Source organism: Crocodylus siamensis, chromosome 4, assembly GCF_052110815.1.
Source record: "Crocodylus siamensis isolate JL-2025a chromosome 4, ASM5211081v1, whole genome shotgun sequence".
Taxonomy (NCBI): Eukaryota; Metazoa; Chordata; order Crocodylia; family Crocodylidae; genus Crocodylus; species Crocodylus siamensis.
Window position 1 is genome coordinate 238,196,001 of NC_143398.1, and position 24,632 is coordinate 238,220,632.

The 24,632-nt window shown below is 44.4% G+C and overlaps 1 protein-coding gene across 6 annotated transcripts in view; it reads left to right on the forward strand.

Annotated features, from left to right (window-relative positions):
- The window catches only part of MYLK (myosin light chain kinase), a 346,647-nt gene that overhangs the window by 90,909 nt on the left and 231,106 nt on the right, over positions 1–24,632 (forward strand). Inside the window, exon 1 of one of the 6 annotated variants that reach the window (XM_090045985.1) lies at positions 5,759–5,898. The exons of 4 other annotated variants lie outside the window; for them this stretch is intronic. The gene's annotated coding sequence lies outside the window, so the exon portion shown is untranslated. Of the gene's footprint in view, positions 1–5,758; positions 5,899–14,861; positions 14,985–24,632 lie in introns of those variants that run through there. One more of the 6 variants, XM_090045982.1, reaches the window with a different exon arrangement.

The window sequence follows — 24,632 nt, forward strand, 5'->3', positions numbered from 1 at the left end:
GACTGCATGTTTGGTGTGTCCAAGAGGGTGGAGAATTGAATGTTTCCTTGGCCATTGGTCTTTGTGACGGAAAGACATGCATGATTTGGCCAGCTGTGTGGGTAGATGGTTGATCTTCATGAAACTTGATGTCTGCTCAAAATGGTGATTTATACTTTACTCTCAAAAGTGCCTCCCAAAATGGCTGAAGTGAGAAGCTACTTTCACTCTCAACAATTCCAATAATAATAACAGAAGAATTTCAGTCCAAGGAAAGGCCCTGCCACAGATCAAGACCAGGTGGGGAAAAAAGGGTTTTCCTAGAGATAAAACACAGCATTAGGACTTTGGAAACTAGATTTTTGTTCCTGGCTTTCCCAGTGACTTTCTATATGACCTTATGAAAGTCACTGAGATCCAGAGTTTCAAAATGGAGTGAGAAAGATTAGGCATTCAAATGGGGAACCACCTTCACTTCAACTCCAGCAGGCTAGTAAGCAGCACAGTGGTGACCCTGCAAGGGAGGTACAGTGCATCTGCAGAGTGAATGCACTAAAACACTTTTCCTTCTGCTTAGGATGGAGTTAAGTCACCAGCCCACAGCCATTAAAAGGACTAGTGAAAAAAGTAGATTATAGGGCAAAGAGGCTGGGACCGTGGCCGGAGCATGCTGAATGTGAAGTAGTTGAGCACATGAGTGCCCATGGAGCCTGAAGGTGTATGGCAGCTGGCACGCACTCGGGGGCTATGTCAGACATGCTGAGACCATGTATTGTGGAGTTTCTATAACGCACCCGCAGTCACTCTGTGAACAGGACAGTAGCTGTTTTTACAGCTGTATTGTCTAACTTGGCATTGATCAGCTATAAGAGATAAGGCAATAACAGCCCTATAGCTTCCACCGTTTCTATCAGTGAAGCTGCATCAGGGCACAGTACAAGTTTAGGCTTAGCAGTCTGGTTTTCTAAGATAGGTAGAGAACACTGATATTGGTCTAGTTTCTTCTTTATTGAATTTGTGCATTGTCAGGCACATAAGCCATATCCTTATTCCCCTGCTCCCCCATACCTAATGTCTGCAAAGAAAGGACACTATTATAAAAGGCACCTCAATCAGGCTCTGTTTGATGCTTTGTAGACACCTGCTTTGTGGAGAAAATTCACTACTTAGACATTCATCTTTTTCTTTAGAAGAATTTGTGCTCACAGAATACTTCCAGCAATTATTTTGCTTGTGACTTTGGAGGCTGCTTGAGCCTAGTATTCCAAAATCCACAAAGACAACCACACAAAGTAGAAATACCCTAGGAATTTCCTTAGCATAACTAGCTTACTTTTTTGTGGAAACTTCTTCAGGTTTCAGTGTGTTCTTTTTATTCCTCATTTATTGGCTCAGGATATTGGTTACCCTTCCTTGTACCTTTTATTGTAACCAGAAGGAACTATTGTTTTTTTAGCTACCTCCCCCAAAAGAATGAGCTTTTCTTACTCAGACTTTCAAAGTCTTTCTGTGGGTCTGTTGGGAAATGCAACCAGCATCCAAAAGTTTTCAAAGCAGCTAAAGATTTTTTTTTTGAGTGCCTCAGTTCCAGGTGTCAAATTTTGAAACCTTTTAGGTTTGATTGTCAGGAAGTGCTTAACCAGTAAGGTCTTGAAAATCTTGGTCCTTGTGAACAGACAGTTGTTCCCTGTCTCCTGCCTTTCTAGGATCTTAAATGCTGGAACAGGAGGAACATTGATATAAACCCTTGATCGTAGGGGCTTGTTGCGTGGGACACTTAACATGTTTGATGTAGATCATGGTAAGCATTTCTGTTTCATATGAGAAGCTAGAACATGTTCTGAGTAGTCACACAGTAATACTCTGATCTCAGTCTGCTGTGGACAGGACTGGAGCCAGCTGTCCATCCCCCCCTCCCTCCCCCCCAATCCTGATGCTGACCCCAGACCTGGGCACTGTAGCTTACATGTGCAAATCCCATGCCTGGAGCTCATACTCACACCCTCCCATCACATGTACCCAACATTGCCCAGCCTGGGAGCTCCTACCCCTGGCACACCAAGGCAAGTTGAGCCTCTGCTGCTGGCAGCGTGTGGTGGAAATCATGGGGAGCCTAGCTCCGGAGAAGGTAGTACTCCTGCTGCTGGATCTCCACCAGCTGCTGCATCTGCAGGGCTAGCCAGGACTCTGCTGCTGGCAAACTTGAACTAGCCCTGATGCAGTTCTGGGGCTTGGACCAACAATAAGCTCATTGTCAGTCCTAGCCTTGGCACTGCACACAAACCTTGAATTAACTCCAGTGAGATGTGGGGCATGGGACTCACAATCATCTGATTCAGTCCCAGGCCCTGTGCTGCACCACATTAGGATTATGAACTCGTTATCTCTGGAGTGGACTGATGATAGCTGAACACACAATACTTAATATGATCTGGAGACACAGACGACTGGTAGCAGAGGTGCGGGGGGCAGCATGTGCCCCCCCGACAGGGCTGTCCTTGCTGCCGATGCCACCAGTGGTGTCTGTGGGTGCTCGCCAGCCCCATCCCCACTGCCGACACTGCTAGCAGCATCTGCAGGCCCTCACCAGTCCTGTACCCGCTGCCAATGCTGCCGCCAGCTTCTGCAGGTGGCCCCCCAGACTCAGGAGGCAGCAGTTGTCCATGTCTGGAGGTAGTCCTCTTATGAGAAGTCGTAACTTTGTTATGATAAAATCACACTTGGCACATTTTGCTGCTTGAATGCTCATGTTGTAAGTGCACTTAACATGTCCTAAGTATAAAATGCCACTTGGCCATTAGTCATGTTTAAACTGGTTTAAAACTCACTTGCATCTGTTCAGTCTAATGCAGTTTAAATGCAATCTAATTAGCTTAAGATTTAATGCTAATATATTATTTATATGCAATCACGGCTTGACAGTCACCTTGCTGGGGTTGTTTGAGGCTTGACAATCACCTTGCTGCGGTCGTTTGACCCCAGTACTCTTTCCTGCCATGGCAGGGGGTCGGACTTGATGATCTGCTCAGGTCCCTTCCTACCCTACCAACTATGAAACTATGGAATATATACAAGTGCTTAATCCCTTCAGTTCTTCTGGGAGAGGCATGAGCATGGCTGGCTGCATATGGATTTTCTCAGTTTAACTTTGCTGACTATTTTGACTGACTGTTATTACTCATAATAGCCAAGATTGAAATTAGAGGATAAAAAACTTAGTTTTTAGTTTGACTTTGACAGCTAAATTTTCTCTGCTTTTGTGATTCTTTTATGCAGCAGAATCAGATGGCTGTATGTTGTTCCTTTAGGAAATCTAATCAGTTCACTAGGAAAAGCTAAAGAGAATTAAAAGTGAAATATTTTACCAAGCAATGCGGCAGGGAGTAGATGGAGAAAAGTTAAGGAACAGGGCAAACTTAGAAGAGGAGCAGTTTCTTATATGGAGGGGAGGTGTATGGGAGTAGAAAAAGGGTTGTATCAGGTACCTGATTGTTGACAGGATTGAGGCATGTGACTGTTACACGTAGCTCTGACAGTATCCTCTGAATGTTTTGCAACCCTTAGGGCAAACCATTGCACTTAATTTTCTTCTACTGTAGAAGTTGTACATTTTATTCACATCTCCATAAGCCAGTAGTGCTCAAATTTCTGTCTTCACTGGCCAGGTGAGTGCCATGGGGCGGGTCCGTGGGTGGAGCTGGTCTGCAGCCCGGATCCAGTGTGGGGTTGGTGCATGAGGCTGATGCAGTTCAGCCTGTGGGGCTGTGGTATTCAGGTGAGTGGGCTCTCCACTGGTGCAGAAATTTTGCAGAAAGGGAGGAGTGGCAAGGTTAATTGCTGTAGCATCCACAGCCGCTTCCAGAACTGCTGTTCCCCACCCCCCCGGCCAAATTTCCAGATCTCTGGGGAGCTCCACAGGCCAGATGACACAACCCTGCAGGCCAGATTCAGTCCATGGGCTGAAGGTTAACTGCCGGTGGTGTAATCACGTAGACAAATTGCTTCCTTCTGACCTGTGCACTTTCAGCATTAACATCTAGAACGGTTTGCCTGGATCATGTGCAAAGGAAAAGCCACTTGGTGTTGGCTATTAGACAGACCTAGTGAGTCACTTTGCTGAGGGAAAAAATTAAAACATACTTTTTGAACAATGGAGCTAATGAAAAACTGTGATAATTCTCTGCCAGACGTGACTCTGGGCAGGGGAAGCGGCAGCCCTCCAGCTGCTTAAGGGGTTTGTGCAAATGCTAATCAGTCTAAGATTACTTTTTTGCCTTAGAAACTAGCCAGATATAGAGTTTTTTAACTCTTAAAACTCTCCAGAGGAGCCAAGATGCCCAGTACATTTGACAACTAGTTGCCCTTTGACTATCTCAATCCCTGCATCCTTTTGCCATATCCCCACCTGTTTTCTTCCTGATCCCAGAGTACTATCATTGTGTGACCAACATATTCCCCCCTCCTGTGTCATTTCTTTGCTGCACCCTCATGGCTGCTTGCATCCATCCGCTATTGATTCCATCTTCCTGCCTCTCATCATTTCCTTTCCTCTTTGCCATGGCTTCTCTATGCCAAGCAGTGGCTGAGACCTGAAGAAGATCTGGATTTGAAAGCTTGTCTAACTCTATCCCAGCTGTACAGTTGGTCCAATAAAAGATATCACCCTAAGACATCCTTGCTTCTCACATAATTTCTGGACTATCCCAGCTATAACTTCACTCTTATACTACCATAGCAGCAACTAAGAACATGCATTACTTTACACTTAGAGGTGTCAGCAGAAAGAGAAAGGTCAAGATATCTGTCTGTGAAAGGAAGGGGGGCATTGTGTGATGGGAGAGAAGATCGGACACCTTTGGCAGTCTTTCATTCTCACCTGAGGTTTTCCAACACTAAGACTTGCTCCAGTTAGCCACCCAAGACCACGAAAAGCGGTTATCCAGTATAAGCATGATGCAAAACCCCTTTTTTCAGGGAAAACTTTGGCTAATCTTTGAGGCACAGGTTCTTTTCTGGACCTGAATTATACATAGTCGCTGGTGGACAGCATCCGGGTTTGAGGCTGAATCAAACTTACATTCAGGTTCAGAATTTACAGATTCTCACCGTCGGAGGCCCAGATTCACTGAGAACAGCTGCCCTGGTTGGATTTCAGCAACATCCACCCCTGCTACAGAAAGGCTCGACTCAGAGCTGGAAAAGTAGGTTCATATCTGAGGAGGTTTGAATAGAAGGGGTTCAGATTTGTTGTTCAGCTTTTGGCTCCCTTTTAAAAACGTGATTGTTTGTAAATGGACCTTATAAGTCGTGCTTTAATGTCCAGTTATAGAGCACCATGGAGCAAATCTGACACATCCTGTATACATTGCTGCAAACTGCCATTTTACAAATACAGGAAGATGCATGTAAACCAACTTTCTTCTTGCAGAAAAATGTTTGAAGGGAACAGAGTGCAGCCTCTCGATATGAAGTAGTAAATGTATTAATGGCCCAGATTTGCGTGCGTGTCACCTCCAGCTCTCCTCCAGCCGCAAGTGAAGCCTGGATTCTGTTGTTAGCAGAAACAAGCACTTGGTTGAGGTTTGCAAACTCAAGTCTAAACAAGATTACAGCGGTTTCATCTGTCTGCCTCAGTCTGATGAAGCCCTGATGTTGTTCATGTCTTGTGTTTATATGTTGATGTTCTCTGGTGTTCTTGTAGGATGAACGCTCTTCACCATAAACTGACTGCTGCCCTTCCAGAATGAAAGCTGTTCTCTGCAGTATAATAGCCATCATGTTGACCCAACACTGAAGTGTCCTGTCCCTGTAGGGATCTAGCTTGTATTCCAGATGTAACGCATTGCATACGAAGAGTCCGAGAACGCGTCATTGGTGCAGAAAGGAGAGTGAAAGGAGAGCTTTCCTCTCCAGACAAGGGTATGTCTATGGCTTGCATTTAATTAACTGGTGAAACTTGGACCACTGCATCTTTGGGTTGGCTCTTCTGAAACCTTCAGATTTGAAGGTTCCTGCTCTCCCTGACTGGTCTGAGGCCGAAAGCAAACCACTGGAAGCTGCCCTGCTCCTCACATGTGTATAAGGCAAGGAGTTGTTCAGAGCAAGCCTACCAGAGGCCTGTTTCCCTTGCTAACAGCAATTAGCTTATACTTTGGAGCATGTGAGTACAAACCTGTGTGGCTGCTGGCAGATTGCGGGGGAAAAAATGGCACTTTTCTTTCAATTTGGCGTACCCTCGTGCCAAGCGCAATATATGCTGAGAAGAGGAGCCGCATCAGTTTGACCTGGCTTGCCCAACATCCGTATAGATTATCAGCTAGTAGATAAAAGTGCCAAAAAGCCCCACTGAAGTACACAGTCTATACAGATGTTGGGTGAGCCGGGTTGAACTGATGCAGTTCGTCTTTTGGTAAAGCACTGTTTTGGTTTTTGGGGTTTTTTTTCCACATCTGTCAGTGGCCTGTATGATCATTTCCTATGCAGCTGAGCTGTGGATATCCTTATACATGTAAATTCATGGTTGCGTTCTACCCACTTTTTGACCTCAGCAGTATTTCATAGTAAGCGTTTTGCGAATGAACCATGGACTCTGGTTTTAAATTACATATGCGTGCACACACACATGCACATACACGCATATGTACACACACATGCGCGCGCACACCCACACACAAAATTAAATAAAAACCTGCCTGGTTACAAGTGTTCTTGGATCGTAACTTTTTCCAACAGGTGCGGATTCTGTGTACTTTACAGCGCCAAGTGTGTTGTCAGGTCACGACAAGTACAAATGATCCCTGTTTGCCCTGGAGTATGTCAGAAGATTTGGCTTGCACGCCAATCTATGCACAACTGCTGCGGCCAGAAAAAACATGTCTGTAGCAAGAGCTTCAGGGCCAGTTGTAGTGTTGACTGTGAATAGGATTGCGTAGATCAGAAGTTGGTGCAGAATTATACAGTCCTTGTTGACTAGCAGTAGCTCTTTCAAAATAAGATGCAGTTCCTTCTGCATGAAATATTCACAATGTCACTCAAAACCTGGGGATGTTTGTTCAGGGCTCAGTCCATTTTCCATCAAAGTCAATGAGAGTCTTTGCAATAATATGCTGAAATCTCAAGCCTGGGTCCATTTTATACACAGACTATTTAAAACTTGTAGCTCCGTCCCCCAACTGGTTGAAAGTTGTCCACTTGATCCTTTGGACTATATTTGAAACTGAAAGCAAAATTCGAAGGCGGTACTGATCCCAGCCTGATCCTGATTCAAGAAAATCTGCCCCTGACCTGACTTTCATGGAGCTGCATGGTCCCAGAAGCTCTAAAATGGGCAATAGGAAGCAGCTATTTGCAGGAAAACTAAGAAAAAATGAGGTTGGTTTGTAGTTATTTTGTGATACTCAGAAATTAAGTCCATCTGTATCTAGTGCCTGAGACCAAACTTGGTTCAGTGAAGACTGCAAACAAGGGAACATCTGTTTCTACAATGTGTCCCCAAGTCCTTTATTACTCCCATATATCTGAATCCCCTTGTTCATGGGAGCAAAAGAAAAGTTTTACTAACAACTCATCTTCCCCTTGATTATATGCATCTTGTCTGTCACATTAGTGGTCAGAATTCAGATACATTCAAGAGGCTGTTTGTTAATGGTATCTCTGAGCCACAGCAGTTTGCTATCCTAAATCTAATTTATGGCTGTACTAGAAACATCTGGATTTGGCTTATTCTTGTATAGGGTATACATCTCTATTTAGCACTTTGACCCTCTGCCTCAAAAGGCTGCTGTATCCTGGAATCAGCAACACTTGCATTAGGACCCTTGGAAGTAATGACCTACTCTCTTCTGGGGGCTGAAAGATAAATGACCTGGGGGTGGTGGGCTGGCCAGGTCTATGCTAATCTTATCTGCTATTTGCAGCCTAAAATCTGGTAACTTGGCTTCATAGAAGATTTGTGGTATCAGATAAGGGTACTGCAGGGCACAGTCTTCCTCCAATTCTTTCCCTATATTCCTTATTACAATGTATGTTAAGGGGAGTTCTGGAATATAAACCCAGGAAAAGCAGCCCATGTGAAAAAAGACTCAGTAAAGGAAGCTGAGTAACATGGGAGGTGCGAAAAGCATGAGACTATGGTTGTTTACAACTTCCCTGCCTTATCCACTGGCTCCCTGGCTGGCCTGGCTTGTTAAAACCAAAACTGGCTCTTAAAGCACCGCAGAATGTGCATCCTTGTTCCAATCACACTGAAAATTTTCAGCCTTTTATAAGGCTCCTTTTTCAGTATAATATTCAACTCATTGGTGTGAGGATGCCAGCGCAATGGGAGACTTTATCTCCTCAGACATTCTCTTCTTCAATTGGATCTAAGAGTAAAACGAACAATTGGGGCTAAAAGCAGCAAAGGATATTGTCATTAGCAGTGCTGCGATAAGGCTGGTCAGTGTCCAATGGAGAGGTTCAGTAGTCTAGAGCAGTGGTCTCCAAAGTGGGGTGCGCGCACCCCAGGGGATGTGCAAGACGATCCATTTAGCTGGAAGAAAATATTAGAACTTCTATTTATATTTATTTTTCACCTAAAAAAATAAGAAAGAAATTAAGCTTTACTAATATTTAATATACAAATTGACACTGGCGCCCTCACTCAGTCTGTATGTTGGACGGTCACATGTCACATACGGTACGCAAGTAGTACATGTATATAATTTATAAATAAATATACATATATTGGGGGGTGTGCTCAAAAAGTTTTTACTGATAGGGGTGCGCAATCAAAAAAGTTTGGAGATCACTGATCTAGAGCAGTGGTTCTCAACCAGGGGTATGTGTAACCCTAGAGATGCTTAAAAAGGTTGTCAGGGGTATGCAGAACAAATGAGAAAAAATTACTGTTTTATAGAGGTGCACCAATACATCGGTCCCATATCAGATCAGTGCCAATACAAGGAAAATTGACTGTATTGGCAGTCAGCTTTTTTTGGCTGATGTGGCCAATAAATGCCCTGTGCATATGCGTAGCCATTGCACAGCTTGCAGGGAGCTGGGAGCACAGCCTGGCAGTGTAGAGAGCAGCCAGGTCAGGCAGATAAGTCTGTTGTGAGGGAAGGGGTTGGGGAAGATCAAGGCCCCAGCAGTGAGGGAGGGAGTGGGGCTGGGGCAGGGGTGGGGGTAGGGGTAGGGGTAGGGGCAGGTGCTGCACAGCTGGGGCAGGGTGCGGAACAGAGCTGCAGCTTGTCCAGGGGGGTACAGAGGGTGGGGTGGCATTTGACCCTGCATCTGAGCATGGGGCAAAGGCAGTCTGCCACTGTGGGCTGGGGCCGGGGCTTTTCCTGGCAAGGGTTCATCTTGGAACCAAGGAAATCCCATACAGGCACAGAGATTATAGGCAGACAGTAAGCATATTTATAAAGCTTGTAGAAACCTTTTCCAATATAGTCTGGTTGTAATGTGGAATTCGGCATCAGGATATCTGCACTTATTTATACTAATCCTTAGGCAGGTCATTTAGCAGCTTTCACTTGATTTCACCTGTACCTAGTACCTGAGAAATAAAGTCTGTTCAGATGAGGTTCTGAACATTAGCATTCCAGAGTTTATCCCCAAGTCCTTTGTCACCCCCACATACCTGAATTACCTACTTCATTAAAATAAAATGAGGAACATGATGCTTATTTGCTATCTGTCCCCATTACAGTAGTGTCTTTGGACCTTCAAGGTACTTCTCTTTAAAATTCCTTGGTCCAATAAAATATATCACCCTAAGAAATTCTTGCCTATTACATTTCTCTTGAAAACACACTTGGAAACCAGAAGAGTGCTATTATCTTTATATTACAGATGGGGAGCCAGAGGCATAAGGAGACTGAATATGGCCAAAGGCAACACAGGAACTGTCTTGAAGCAAGAAACTGAACACAGTTTTCTTCAGTCTCGTACGAGACCCTCAATCTCTGAACCATTGTCCTCTCCCAGACCAGCTGGTGTCAATTCATTAATGTCCCTAAAAGTCTTTTAAGATACTCAGATGGAAAGTGTCATTAAAGTACTAATTACTGCCATTACTTAAGCAATTTATTTTGGTTTATGGTCTGTAAGCTTTAAGGTTTAAAGCACGAGCATTGGCTAACATTTGGAGCTTTGTGCATGTAAGACTTCTTTCATGCTATTACCAGGTTGAACTAACTTATTTTAAGATTACAGGGGGTCAGTGGGGCTTTTAGCAGTGGAGACTTTGAAAGCATACTAAGCCATGGACTTCTAAATGTTTCAGCAAGGTTCCTTATTCACATGTTCAACTCAGATCCCCAAACTGCAAACTTGATCTGTTATGGATTGGCTGATAACCTACGGAGGTGAGGTGAACAGAGGAAATGTGTGATATTCCCAACAGTTGTGTAAAATCGAAACATGCTAAACACAAGCTAATCTACTCGGAGTGTCTTCCTAAGTGTCTGTGCCACGTTTATCATTGAACTAACTGTGAACCTGGGAAGTTCTGGGAATTCGTTTTCTTAACTATAGATGGGCCTAGATCATGATAGTCCCTTGATTTGGAGTAAGTATTGCTGTAGATCTGAACTCTTATGGCTTGGGTAGTAGGTTTCTGTGGCCCCTGACAAATGGTAATTTAATAGGTCAATGGGATCTGAGAAACTGGATCCCTACAATCACTTGTTGTGCCATGCCAGACATTTAAGGTCTGGCATGGTAGGATACACAATTGTTGGGATTGAACATAAAGCTCCTCAGACCCCATCACATGTCTGCAGGAGCAGGTGGCTGGCTGCATGTACCCCAGGGCTTAGGCACGTAGGGAACAGGAAACTCCCCAAGCCTTGGTTGCCTGCATAGCAGACCTGTAATCCCAGCATTGTGCTGTGCAAGTGGCTTCAATGTCCTTTCTGCAGGAAGTTTTAAAGCCATGCCATGCAGCCTAAAGCCAAGCTATGAGCTACATGTGCAAATTGAAGTGTGACACAAACCAGCCATAAAGATATTCTGCATTAAGTGTGGAACATCTTTGTGGCTTATTTGCCATTTTATCATACAGTGAAGTGACTGAGTATGTGACATGTTTCAGTTTATCATGGAATTAATATGTCAATCATGTGATAAATGTAATACCTACCAGGATCAGAATATAAATATGAATAGCAACAAGTCTCTTAATATACAACTGGCCTTACCCTGTTTGTAAAACTCATGATGCCAGGTGCCACGTAAGTGAAAAGGATTATTGTTGAGAATGGAAGGTCTGATTTGCCAGTCACTCTAGGTAACCACGGCTCTGGGGTCTGAAGGATGCTTGCAAAAATTCTTCAAAGACTGTAGAAAGAATTATTAGCAATTTGATTCATTGCAGAGCTAGGTGACACTGGCAATGGCCTGACCCAGATCCACTTTTTCATTCCAAAGTTTTCCAGGGAGTGAGGTGTTTGAATTTGGGCTTGGGTTGAGTTTGAGCAATGATCTAAATCTGTAAAGGAAACTCAGTAGTTTGGTAATAAGGCATTGCCTGGTTGCACAGTACATTAAAAACCTTCCTTTAACAGCATCTTTCCTCAAATTGCTTACAAGCAAGAATCCAACCCATGTGTTTGTGATCTAGCTCACATCCCACCACACAGGCCTATAGGGAAGGACACTGGAATCTGAGAAAACAACCCCAGCTCAGTCTATTCTGTTCTCTAGCCCAGTTTCCCTCTGGCTTCAATTTGCTGCTATAAAATAATTCTTAGGTATATAGACACCACATAGAACCTACCCAGTGCACTTTACATTTATTTGCTCATTCTTCTTCTAAAATAACAGCTGCAAAGAAGCTATATTTCTTGTGGGTCCTTGATTTACCACTTCCTAATCTGATGTTTCAGATTAAACATTCAGGGACGTTCTCACTCCTCAGATGTTGCTGTATTCCTGGAAGCCCACATGTGGCCTTTTTAATACATGTAGTCGCTCTTGATAGGAATTTATTCCTATTTTAATTTTTTTACAAAGATTTTGAATGTGCATATGTAGCCATTAAATTATGTATTAAATATATGATATTGTTAGAGTGATGTAGCCAGGATTGTGCAGGAATTATGCAAGATCCAAGATTTCTTTGGATGATACTTTTTATTGGACCAACTGCATAGTTGGGATAGAATTAAACAGGCTTTCAAATGCAAGACATTCTTCTTCAGGTCTGAAGAGAGAAGCAAGAACAGCAATAGTAAAAAATAGTTCCCACACCTGGCCCTGGTTATGCTACCATAACAAAGTGATAAAGAACAGTCAGCCTGGATTTGTCAAGAATAAACCATGCCTGATCAACCTGATTTCTTTCTCTAATGAGACAATGGGCCTTGTGGGTGGGGCAGAATAGTGGATGTGATATACCTCAATGCGAGTAAGGCAGCTGATGCTCATAACATTCTCACAAGTAACCCGAGGCAATATGGTCTTGATGACGCTGCCCCCTATGGGTGCACAATTGGTTGGATGATCAAGAATCAAGCCTGGGGCGCACTCTCTGTTTCAAGCACTACATGAGGCAGGGACACAACAGGACTGAGGCCAAGAGGGCCAAAGCATAAACTGTGGGGAAGAAGCCTGGGAAGGGCAGATGCCAAGATGGGCCAAAGCTAAGGGGGCTGAGTCTGGGTAACGGGGTTGAAGGCTGGGAGGGGCTCCAACCAAGTCAGGGCCAAGGGCAGGACAGACTAAGGCTGAGAGGGCTAAAGCCTAGGCTGAGGGACTGAAACCCAGGGAGGGGCTGAAGCCAAGATAGGATCAGAGGCCCAGGGAAATAGGCAAAGCCTTGTCTGCCTATCTTTCGGTCCACCTCCGAGTTCCACTTCTTGGTTTGCTGCTAAGCACTTGGTGGGGGGGGGGGGCGCTGCACTCCTGTGAGATGCTCCATCCACCCCAGCATTGCAGTGTTCATGAGCCGCACTGGTACCTGGAGGTATGTAGAAAAAACATTTAAAGCTGTGTCTATGTTCGAATCACTGATTCTCTGTCTCAGTGTTGAATCTTCAGATTCGGATTTGGCCAAACCGAATCAGGGACAGTGATCCAAATCAACAAATTGAATCACTGTCCCCGATTCGGGCCAAATCCGAATCAAATAGGACTCACTTCGCACACCCCTAAAGACCATCACTACATATATAAGCACAAATACTTGTATCCGAGTATTGTTTATATAGAAAGACTGTAAGCATAGATTAGCCTACTTGCTAAAACTGGGAACTAAAATAAGGCCTGTGCAATCTGCAGAGGAATCCTTTACAAGTGAGGGGCTCTGTGAAGTACCCTGAATTATTCTAATATTATAAAAGCCTAAATCTCTCTGTCTGTAATGCTTTATTCACAAACAGCCAAGCAGAGCACGAAGAATGCCTGCTGCCATGATGGTGGGGACACCGCGGACAGAGCGGGGTCGGGGTAAGGCCAGCCCGCTCCCTGCAGTTGACCTGGGGAGGGGAGTAGGCCCGGGCCTAATGTGTGGGGAGGGGAGTGGGTCCAGGCCCAGGCCCAATGTGTGTGGGGGGGTGGGGAGTGGGCCCCAGGGGAAAAACCAGCCTGCCATGGCGGGGGAGGGGGGAGGGGAACAGCAGGCCCGGTCTGACGTGGCAGCGGCTGGGGCAGGGAAGGAGCAGGCCTCCTCCACACCTCGGGCCCAGCCCACTCCTCCCCCACCCCACTCCCCCGTGTCGGCCCCGAGCCCACTTCTGTCCCCCAGCAGATCTGGTGTTGGGGGGGAGGAGTGGGTGTGCCATGGCATTGGCGGTGATGGTGCGGCCGGGGGAGGACTGGCCGGGGCCTGACATGGGGGGACCGAGCCTGAGGCAGGTGAAAAGCCGGCACACCATGGCCATGTGGGGGGATAGCAGGCCCTGCCTGGTCCAGACCAGCCCAATGTAGCAGCTGGAGGGGGAGGGGAGAAGCAAGCCTCCTCCCCCAAGGGGCCTGGACCCACTCCTCCCCTGCATCGGACCCGAGCCTGCTCTTCCCATGTCCCAGCCGCCACTGGGTCAGCCCAGGCCTGCTGCTGCCCCCCATTCCCCCGCTGCAGCAGCCCAGCTTCTCCCCACCCTGAGGCCCGGTCCTCCCCCACAAAGGGCCTGGGCCTGCTCCTCCCTTCCCCACGGCATGGAGGTGGAGAGCGGGCCAGGACCCCAAGCAGCAGGAGGGAAGGGGGAGTGGGCCTGGACAGGGCAGGGCCTGGGGCTCTGTCCCCGCTCTCTTCTTCCTCCTCTCCACCTGTCATTCCTGGTGGGCGATCGGTTAGTTAAACATAATGGGCTAAATGTAATTCCTGGTGGAACTGCAATGAATTTAGTGAAGTTACTAGGGATAAATTTTACCAGCAGTATTTTGAAAGACATTCTTCTAAAAAATAAATTGCTTTCATACTGATTTTTAAAATGATCTGTAATAAGAACTAGCTTCTTGTAGGTTTGTGGCTGCCTTCATTTTCTGTGGTCATTACTATACTACCATAGCGCTTTGTGTGGTTAGATACAGTTATCTCGGCCATAGCTCAGTGTCAAAAGAAAAGCATATCGTCACCATTTTACAGATGGGAAACTAAGGCACAGAATGGCTCAGTGACTTGCCCAAGGTCAAACAGGCATTTCTTTTGGGACAGGGAATCAATCACAGGTCTCCCAAGTCATAGGCTAATGTTATAACCCCTTGGACTGTCCTTTCATTCCTCTCCTGAAGGGACTCAACAGTTCTGTCCCGGTTTCAGTGGTTTTGAATTGATGGCTGCTGAGGGCAGCCTGGTTAAAATAACAGTGTGTCTGGGTCCAGCAGAATGTGCTGCCTAAGTGTGGAATTGCGACATCAGTAAGTTGTAGTCAAAGAAAGCTTTCAATTTGCAGTCTCTGGTTTCCTCTCTGGTTTCCCCTCGCTCTGTCTCTCGTGCACCCTCTCTCTCATTCCACTTCTGACTCGGACGGACCGGGGGAAAGGAAATTAGCGTAATTAAATGGCTATGTAGGAAACTGTCGGTAAGTATTTACTTATATGAAATGTGTAGACGAGAGAGACTACTGACTGGATTTCTGAGCATTTGCTTTCTGGGTTTATTTTTGCAAGTGGAATACTGAGTGACAAAGATTTGTTCCCAGCATAAAATACTTGAAACACATCAGTCTGCCTCAGTATTAGAGAGATTACAGGGTGCACCATGAGAATGTGTAAGGGTTTTATGTGCTTTCTAGAACGGATAAAGAATTTTTAAAAATCCAGATCAGAAATACTGTTTAACCGTGTCATTACATTACAGATCAACATTTCTATGCTGGCTTCTTTTTACATTATGCTTTATTGTATGTATTGTAATACTTGTAGTAAGTTTTGCCTGTTATATAGCTGTGAAAGCTAGGTTAAAAGAAATAATCTCAGTTCATCTAACATCCTTGAAATCCTGTTGAGCAGCAAGTTCATCACGGTAAAGAAAAGGACTCTAGAAAGTTGCTTAGACAAAAGGATAAATCAAATACGCCATAACATTCAAAGATCTATGTTGTTCCAGATTTGTTCTGCCAAACAAATTTTATCATCTAACCCTAGGCAAGATTTGTTCTCTAAAATGTATTTTTCTAAAAACATCATGGAGATGCTATTTTTCCACAGCTGATCCAAGACCATGCAGCATGGACTTCTTTATTTGTTTTTGGAAGATTGCTAATAATTAGTTACTAATTCCAAAAATTAAATGATGTCTTAGAAGAATTGTGGAAGTGTGGAGCTAATTAAAATGAAACCACTAATTGTGAATAATTAGAAGTTTATGTTCCTAGAAATTTATGGTCACTGGTAAACTTAACCTCTTTTAAACAGTGCTCTTAGAAAAGCTTCAATCCATCCATTGTACCCTGAAACAGCAAAAGAACTTTTACTTATTTGCAAGCACAATAATATTAGGCATTTACTTTGGTCTGCTTTTGACACTCTACCAAAATGCATCAACTGTGTAACCTGGAGCATAGATATGGTTGCTCTTATTAGTTCAGTTTTTGTTCTTTTTAATTATTGTTCTTAATTATCTTAAAGACAAATTAAGTCAAATGGAAAGGTACCCCTACTAAATTGGTCTGATCAGTCTTCTTCTCAGCTTTCTGTCTGTGGATCTTCCACGTAGAGAGAGAGAGCAATTTTTATCCAAAGCACCTTATGCAACACATCATGCTCATGGAGAAATAAATATGCCCTGAGCATTCTGGCCATGTATACATCGCAGCGGAAGTGTGTCCAGCTGGCTGAGTCACCCACTCCTGCATGTGTGATCCAAACCCATATATGCCCAGTCATCTCTAGGGGCTCTTCTCAAAAGTAGCTGCAAAAGGATCCCCTGGAGCATCTTTCTCAGCATCTATCTGGGTTTGATGTGTGCATGTGAGAGCAGGTGGTCAGGGCATGTTTGGAGCTGTCCTGGCATCTGCACCATAGTGTAGATGGTGTAGATATCCCCTTTTGTCTGCCTAAAGTAGCCCAATGCCTGGTACAAGCTGTAGTCCTGATTCTTCTCTCTCACTTGTTAGACATATTTTCTGTTCTTTACCTTTGGCATTTTCAGTGGCTGCCACTGGAATCCAGTGGCATTTCTTGTGTAGCCAAATGAGCTGTCATAGTTCCAGGACAAGACATAGCTCCAGCAGCAAGAACAAGAGCCCATGTTTTGCTCTTTCTTTCACAAACTCCTGCAAGACCGTTTCAGGCTGGACATAAGGAAGAATTTCTTTACTGTCTGAGCCCCCAAGGTCTGGAACAGCCTGCCATCGGAGGTGGTTCAAGCACCTACATTGAACACCTTCAAGAGTAAATCGGATGCTTATCTTGCTGGGATCCTCTGACCCCAGCTGAGTTCCTGCCCTTTGGGCAGGGGGCTGGACTCGATGATCTCCCGAGGTCCCTTCCAGCCCTGATGTCTATGAAATCTATGAAATATATACAAAGACTGCCAGCATTGTACCAGAAGGTCTGCCATGTATGGTATTGACGTCTTGGTGGGTAGTAGGCTTTCCAGCTCAATAGCAGATTGGTTCATTGACCAAGTCTTTTGATTGCTTGGGTATTGTGGTAGATTTGAACTAGTGTTGGATTTTTCAGGGGTACTGAAGGGAACTGAGCACCTCTCTTCATTAATAACCAGTTGAAAATCTTAGCCTTGTAGATTCTACAAGTAGATACTTAATGGGTGACTTCAGATTATGGCAGAGAAGAATATTGTGGAAGAACATAAACGATAGAATATTAGAAGCTGTAAGGGAAGAAGGGCAGGGCACACATCAGTTTGGATAGGCCTTGCATGGAAGCTCTTCCGCTTTCCCTCCACTCTGCCACTGAGAGGGAGACTACTGGGCTAGATAGCTCTGTGGTCTGACCCAGAATAGCATTTATATTTTTGATCTTATATTGTGCATGTTGAGCAGGGAAGGGGGGTGGGGGTGGACTCCAATAAGTGCCATAGGAAAGAGAATGATAGGAGAAAATGGATGAGCAAAGTCAAAACACTAGTCAAGGTGATAGAAAATGGAATGGAAATCTGGGGAAAGGGCACATAAGTAGCACTTAAGAGTGAGCATTGTATGCTACAGCCGAGGAAGTACCATAAGGTTTGAGATGGTGATGGTTTCTTTATTACCTATTTGAAAACTTTTCATAAGACTGAAGAAAAACAGGGATGGAAGGGACTTTAAGAGATCATCTAATCCAAGGAACAATCATTACTAGCCTCAAACAGGTCTTCATTCTAGCAGAGGAAATTTTTGAGAAATTTCCACTGGTAGAAATAGTTCTAGGAAAGGAAGCAGTACATGTGTTCAGCCTGCAGATATGCCCCCTCACCCTGGTCTCTGCTTCTTTCCCGCGCTGGGGATTGTTCTGGGGAAGGCATGGAGAGCAGGAGCTGCTCCACCCTTCCTGGACCTGAGGGTCTGGAGTAATGGGACAGCCTAGGAAATGACCTGCTGGGTGGCACGGAAGTGAAAAGGGATCTTGGAGTCCTAGTGGACTCCAAGATGAACATGAGTCGGCAGTGTGACGAAACCATCAGAAAAGCCAATGGCACTTTATCATGCATCAGCAGATGCATGACAAATAGGTCCAAGGAGGTGATACTTCCCCTCTATCGGGCACTGGTCAGACCGCAGCTGGAGTACTGCGTGCAATTCTGGGCGCCGCACTTCACAAAGGATGCGGATAATCTGGAAAGGGTCCAGAGAAGGGCCGCTCGTATGGTTAAGAGCCTGCAGGCCAAGCCCTACGAGGAGAGACTAGAGAAACTGGACCTTTTCAGCCTCCGCAAGAGAAGGTTGAGAGGCGACCTGGTGGCTGCCTATAAGTTCATCGGGGGGCACAGAAGGGAATTGGTGAGTATTTATTCACCAAGGCCCCTCCGGGGGTTACAAGAAATAATGGCCACAAGCTAGAAGAGAGCAGAGTTAGATTGGATGTTAGGAGGAACTTCTTCACAGTTCGAGTGGCCAAGGTCTGGAACGGGCTCCCAAGGGAGGTGGTGCTCTCCCCTACCCTGGGGGTCTTCAAGCGAAGGCTAGATGTGTATCTAGCTGGGGTAATGTAGGCCCAGCACTCTTTCCTGCTTATGCAGGGGGTCGGACTCGATGATCTATTGAGGTCCCTTCCGACCCTAGCATCTATGAATCTATGAAAGACCTCCATACACTTCCCAGAAAAGGAACACTCATTCTGGGAAGTCAGAGGTGAACAGCCCCTCTGCAAGCAAATCGCTCTGAAAGTGAGCGAGCTCCCCCTGCATGCCTTGTGGAAATACCAGCGCCCGCAGTACCTGGGAGCAGAGTATAGAAAACCTCATGGCAAAGACCCCCACCTCTTCCCCAAACAGGGGAGTGACAGAGAAGGCAGGGGAAGAAGCAGCGGGGCAAAACCCCCAACCTGGTGCCCCACCAGGGCAGTCCTAGTAGGAAGCAGCAGTAGCTGCTACTCCTCTCCCTTTCTGGACAAAACCAGCAGGGGAACAAACAAGTGTTCACTCTTGTGAGAGTTTCTCTTGCAAGGCAAATCTTCCAGGCTGACACCTGCATGTTTCTCCTGGTGAAGTTGAAGAAACACTTGCATGCTTGTAGTTTCTACTGGGGGTGTGGCAGTTCTCCTGGTAGAAATGTAAGGCCTGTATGTGACCTAAATCTAAACCATCCTGGACAAATCCTTGTCTAACTTGCACTTAAAAATGTCCAGTGATAGACATATCACAGTTTCTCTAGACCAGTGGTCTCCAAACTTTTTTGATTGTGCACCTCATTAGTAAAAATATTTTGAGCATGCACCCCCAATATATGTATATTTATTTATTTATAAATTATATACATGTACTACTTACTCACATACCGTACGTGACACATGACCATCTGACATATGGACCGAGTGAGGGTGCCAGTGTCAATCCATATATTAAATATTAGTAAAGCTTAATTTCTTTCTTATTTTTTTAGGTAAAAAATAAGTATAAATAGAAGTTGCAATATTTTCTTCCTGCACCCCAATGGATCATCTTTGCGCACACCCCACTTTGGAGACCACTGCTCTACACAACTGAATTAAAGCACTTAACGGTCCTCATAAAAAGTTCTTCCTACTGTGTAACCCACGTGTGCTCAACCCCCAGCCTGTGGTCCAGATCCAGCCCATGGTGCCATTTCATGCAGCCCATGGAGCTCCCAAAGGTCCAGAAATTTGGCAGTGGGATAGCACTGGGTCTCAGAACCCGATCCCAGTATGCATTCAGGGGTAACACTAGGCCCTATGGCCCAGTTCCAGTGTTGGGGTCTGGGAGGGAGTGGTGTGGGTCCCAGGGGCCTGATGCTGGCCCACAGGGTGGGAGAGGGCAGTGCTGGGTCCTGCGACCTGATCCTGATGTGCAGGGCTCTAGGCAGCTTTCAGACCAGCCTCACACCACTCATCTAGTACACAGAGTCAAAGGTTGAGCACCACCCATCCAACCTAATGTCCTTCTTTGCAGTTTACCTCTTGCCCTGTCCCCTATGGGCATAGTGTACAATTGATCACCATCCTTTTTATTACAGCCTTTTGCATATTTAAAGACTATTATCAAATCTCCCTCAGTCTTGTCTTCCTAAGAATAAATAAGCCAAATTCTTCCAACTTTTCCACGGGTATCATTTTTTTCCCTAGACCTATCATTTTTGTTGTTGCTCTCTGCCACATTCTGCAGTGTAGAAGGTAATAATTCTAAATTTTCTATTGACAAATATAGACAAGTATCTTCCAAGGACAGTCCCTCCACTTCCATGAATGACATCATAGTATCAAACTAATTTATTAAAAAGTAGACCATTCTGTTAATCATTTGTCAGCAGTATCTGAAAATCAGATTTGAAGGATATATTCTGGAATTTACCTGATTACCAAATCCATATATTCATATAAGGATTATGTCTCAATTGTCACAAAACTCTTCTTTTCATAAAGGGACGGCCGTGTTTAATATAGAATATGTCAATGCAAAAAATGTCTTAAAAAAAGGACTGGTTGCAATACATGCACAGTGATCGCAACAGAGACCAAAAATATTGACGTCTTCTGTATAGCTCGTGTAGAACACTACAGTTGCTTCTGAGCACCTCTCTTACTGAAGTAAGTTGTTGCGGAAATTTGATTTTGCAGCAAGATAGTTGATGAAAGATGTGCTAAGTGAAAGATGAATTGTGCTTGATATGTCTATATATAAGAATTTATATTAAGTAAATGATAAAAAGGGGGGTGAGGCCTATGATCTAATGGATATAGCAGGAACCAATGAGATGAAACTAAGTAAAAGACAACTGCAAAATGCAGAGTATAATGAAAAAAAAGTCCTTATTGTGATATGAAATATTCTCCTGACAGAACTTAGAGAAGCTTAATTATAATTTAAATCAGGATGGAAGAGAGCCAAGGAGAATGCAGAGTTATGGCTGATTGCTGTTTGAGAGGATGGCCTGGAACTTTTAGGCCAATTCCTGCATTTCAGCTGTTTTTAACTGAGATGAATTTGGCCTAGTAAGGCTTTTCAGCCTCTACTTCTTACTACACAAGGTGTTAAAATTAAGAGATTTCATTCCTTGTACATATAATGGATACATCTACGGCTGTCTTTACATGTGCTCCAGGGTGGAGGGAAGGGCTGCTTTAATTAGAGTGGCTCTGAGAACTGCTGTAATTATGTGCCCACAGCGTCACATGTACTCAGCGTCCTGTGCTTCAAAATAACAGTGGGGGAGCTTCAACTAAAGCTTGTTGGATGAGCTTTAGTTAAAGTGTCCCCACCACCATTTTGAAGCACAAGGACCCTGAATACTCAAGACATGGAGGCTGCTGGTGTGTGCTAAATAGCATGCTCCAACAGACTCTATTAATCGAGTCTGCTCCAACGTGAGCTAATTAGCGCATGTCGGAGCAGATGTTCAGCACGTGTATAGGTGCTCAATTAAAAGTCCACCATTTTGCTATGGAGAACTTTCCTAGTGGGTCCTTTTGCTTTCCCTTTCAGATACAGATGCAAGTAAACACCCACAAGTGACACCCGCAAAATGGGTGTCACTCGCACTGTCTGTTTCTTACCAGTTTAGAAAAGATAGACACGTTGTCAGACAAAAGCATTTCACCCAGATGAATGAAGTAACACACGTCGTTCAGAGTGTTAAGACTAAATGCCATATTCTTCAGATTTACTCAGGATCAGCAATAGTGTTCCCACTGAATTCTCATGGAGTCAAGACCTATTCTCTCTGAGTTCGGGTAGTAGAAGCTGGCCTTTGGTTATATTTTTATTTTCTTGGATGCGCTTTTGAGAGCTTTTCTTTTTTCCTCCTCCTCCTTTTGCAGTAGTGCTGACTTCATTTTATTTGTTTAATCACAACTTAGAACATCAGCCAGTTTCATGCAAAATTTAATGAGGGGGAAATTAAGAGCATGCCTATATTTTTTCACATGCTGTACAGCCCCAAATAAGACACACACCTTGCTGTTAGAAGGCAGAATGTAGGGGAAAAAATATTTTTCCAGAGTCATGGCCTAGATTTGGCCTTTTCTTGGGAGAAATGGTGTTGAACATAGCTACAAGCTTCTTTCTGAGCCAGCAAGCTGGGAGTGGCTGTGAAAGGGTTAAGCCTGGACTCCACACCCTCCTGTTTGTTTCCTAAAAGAGAAGCTGGCAGCTGTTTTGCAACACAGTGTCTTCATACTTCTATTCCAGTGAAGAAAATCAGCTTTCTAGCTTAAGACACACATGCTAGTTTTGGAGGGCAGATTTTTGGAAGGAAAGTTTCATGTGGTATGCAAGTAAATATGGTAAATGGACTCTGGTGTGGCTTAGTAACAGAGGCAGAATTACAGGCCACATACCCAAAACTAACATTTTTATATTTCCTACTCAATTTGTTAAGGATTGTCCATCCATAAAGCCTGTTGGGAAGCCTACAGCTCTTCATTGCCTTTCATGAGGTTCCCTCATGGGGCACAAGAAGTTTTTCTTTGGTAAAAGGAATGCAAGAGATTGTTTCGTTCGTAAAGTGGAGGCATGAGTCATTCCAATCATGTTTAAAGAATTGGTTCTTGCAGTATTGTACTTGTAGTACCATGCCCTTCCCTTTCTTGAATTGGTGCAGTCTTGAAGAGCTGTCTTGATCATTGATGAACTGAAGAACTGAGTTGATCAAATTACTCTGGGATTTGCCCCAATAAGGACTTTGTAAAGGCTGTAAAAAGTCTGGAAATCACAAAATGGGTGTCACTCACACAGTCGGTTTCATACTAGTTTAGATAAGGTTTTACGGGCAGCGATCATACTGCTTTTCAAGAGTACCAGGCAAGCCAGCTGTGCAGTATGAACAATGTAGATTATTAGGATGGGATTTACAAAACCTCTGAAATGATTAAGGGCCTCAAGTCGCATTATGAATTAGTAGGATGTGTAGTTTTTAAGTCACTTAGCTAAGTACAAATATTCAAAAAGCCCAAGCCTGAATCAAGTTAGTCTTTGCAGGTTAGTCTAAACTGTGTAGATTGAACCGATTTGCAAGTGATAGACATTCACTCTTGATTCCAGAAATGCAGTCTCATGCCTGCAGTAGCCCAGGCCAGAAGCTGTGGTGTGCTAGAGCAACCTCTCCCTTCCCTTCGGCAGTGGCCAGAGGGCTGGATGGAAGCTGGGAGACAAGCCCTTTAGCCTTTTTCCCCTTCCCTGCTGGTCCCAGCTTCAGCCTCTCCGCTCAAGCTCCTGGTCCCAGCCCCCAGCCTCTTGGCCCCAGCCTCCAGCCCTAGACCCCAGCTCCAGCTCCAGCCTCTAGCCCCCAGCTCCAGCCTCCGGCCCCCAGCCTTTCGGATCCAGCCCTCAGCCTCCAGGCCCCAGCCTCTGGCCCCCAGCCCCTTTCGATAAATGTCCCATGCCAGACCGAGGTGGCACTCTCAGGGACCACTACTTAAAGGGAACTTTGGGGAGTGGGGGGTGAAAAATGATGCATAGTGCTGACTTTTTCCTTGATTTTAACAGATAAATAGTTGCTTAATATCACCTCTTCTCTATCTGGTGGTATACATTAATAATTCACTTCCTAGTGAGTTTGGACTTGAAGAATGCATGTGCCAGGTTATCGAGACAAATACCTAGGAATTATTTCTTGTTACGAGCTGAAACAGTTTATTTGACCAGCCTATATGTAGTGGTTAATGATTCAGCTTTCATGTTAATTATCCAATAGCCCCAACGTTGACAAATGATTTTTTTTTGGAAAGATTTCCCATTTGCAACAGATATTTGTTTTTAAATATTTTGTGAGTTCCTCCCAGGGGGAAAAAAAAATCTGATGATAATTCCTGGTTTACCTCCCACTTACACAACAGACAGACAGACAGAAGCACTCTTCCTTCAGCACTTGAGCCACTGCATGTCAATCCCACAACCCTTCTGAATGCTGCAAAGCTGAACCAGCATTGCCAGGTGTACGATAAATACCATATTTGTACAATAATTTCAACCCTTGTGCGATGTACGCTAGACTATATTAAAAGTGTTCAAAATGTACAGTAATGTTTTTATGTAATTCAATTTGGGAAAAAAACAAACACATAAGTCATTCCACTGACAATCAGAACTGAACTACCTTACTTGATTACGTGGTCTTGCACCAGCTCTCACTCGCATGGAATTGGAATTTGACAGGGACTAAAGTGAGGGTGAGTAATATTTGCCATGTATCTTTAACTGGAGACTTACAGTGAGCAATTTAAAACAACTGTATAACGATCACATAACTAAATCTCATTGTATGATCCTAAGAGCTTTATTTTAAATGCTATACTATATACGGTCTTAAATCAATAGAAAGTCAAATGTGCGTGCCTCGTTTGTAAAGTCCAGGCATGTACCTAATACAGTAAGTTGCAAAATAAAGTGCAGAAGATTTACAATACGCGGACCTCAACCACAAACCAAACAAAAAAGAATAATCATAGACAAAAATTCAGTTTAACCAGTTGGAGAAAGAGTTAAACAAAACCTCATAGTGGACAGTGTCAAGTAGAGTAGGACAGGATGTGATGATAATGGCATAATGCAACATGATATTATTTAAAAGAGAAGAAGCCTTTTTTGCTTCCTTTTTTTTCAGTGTAGG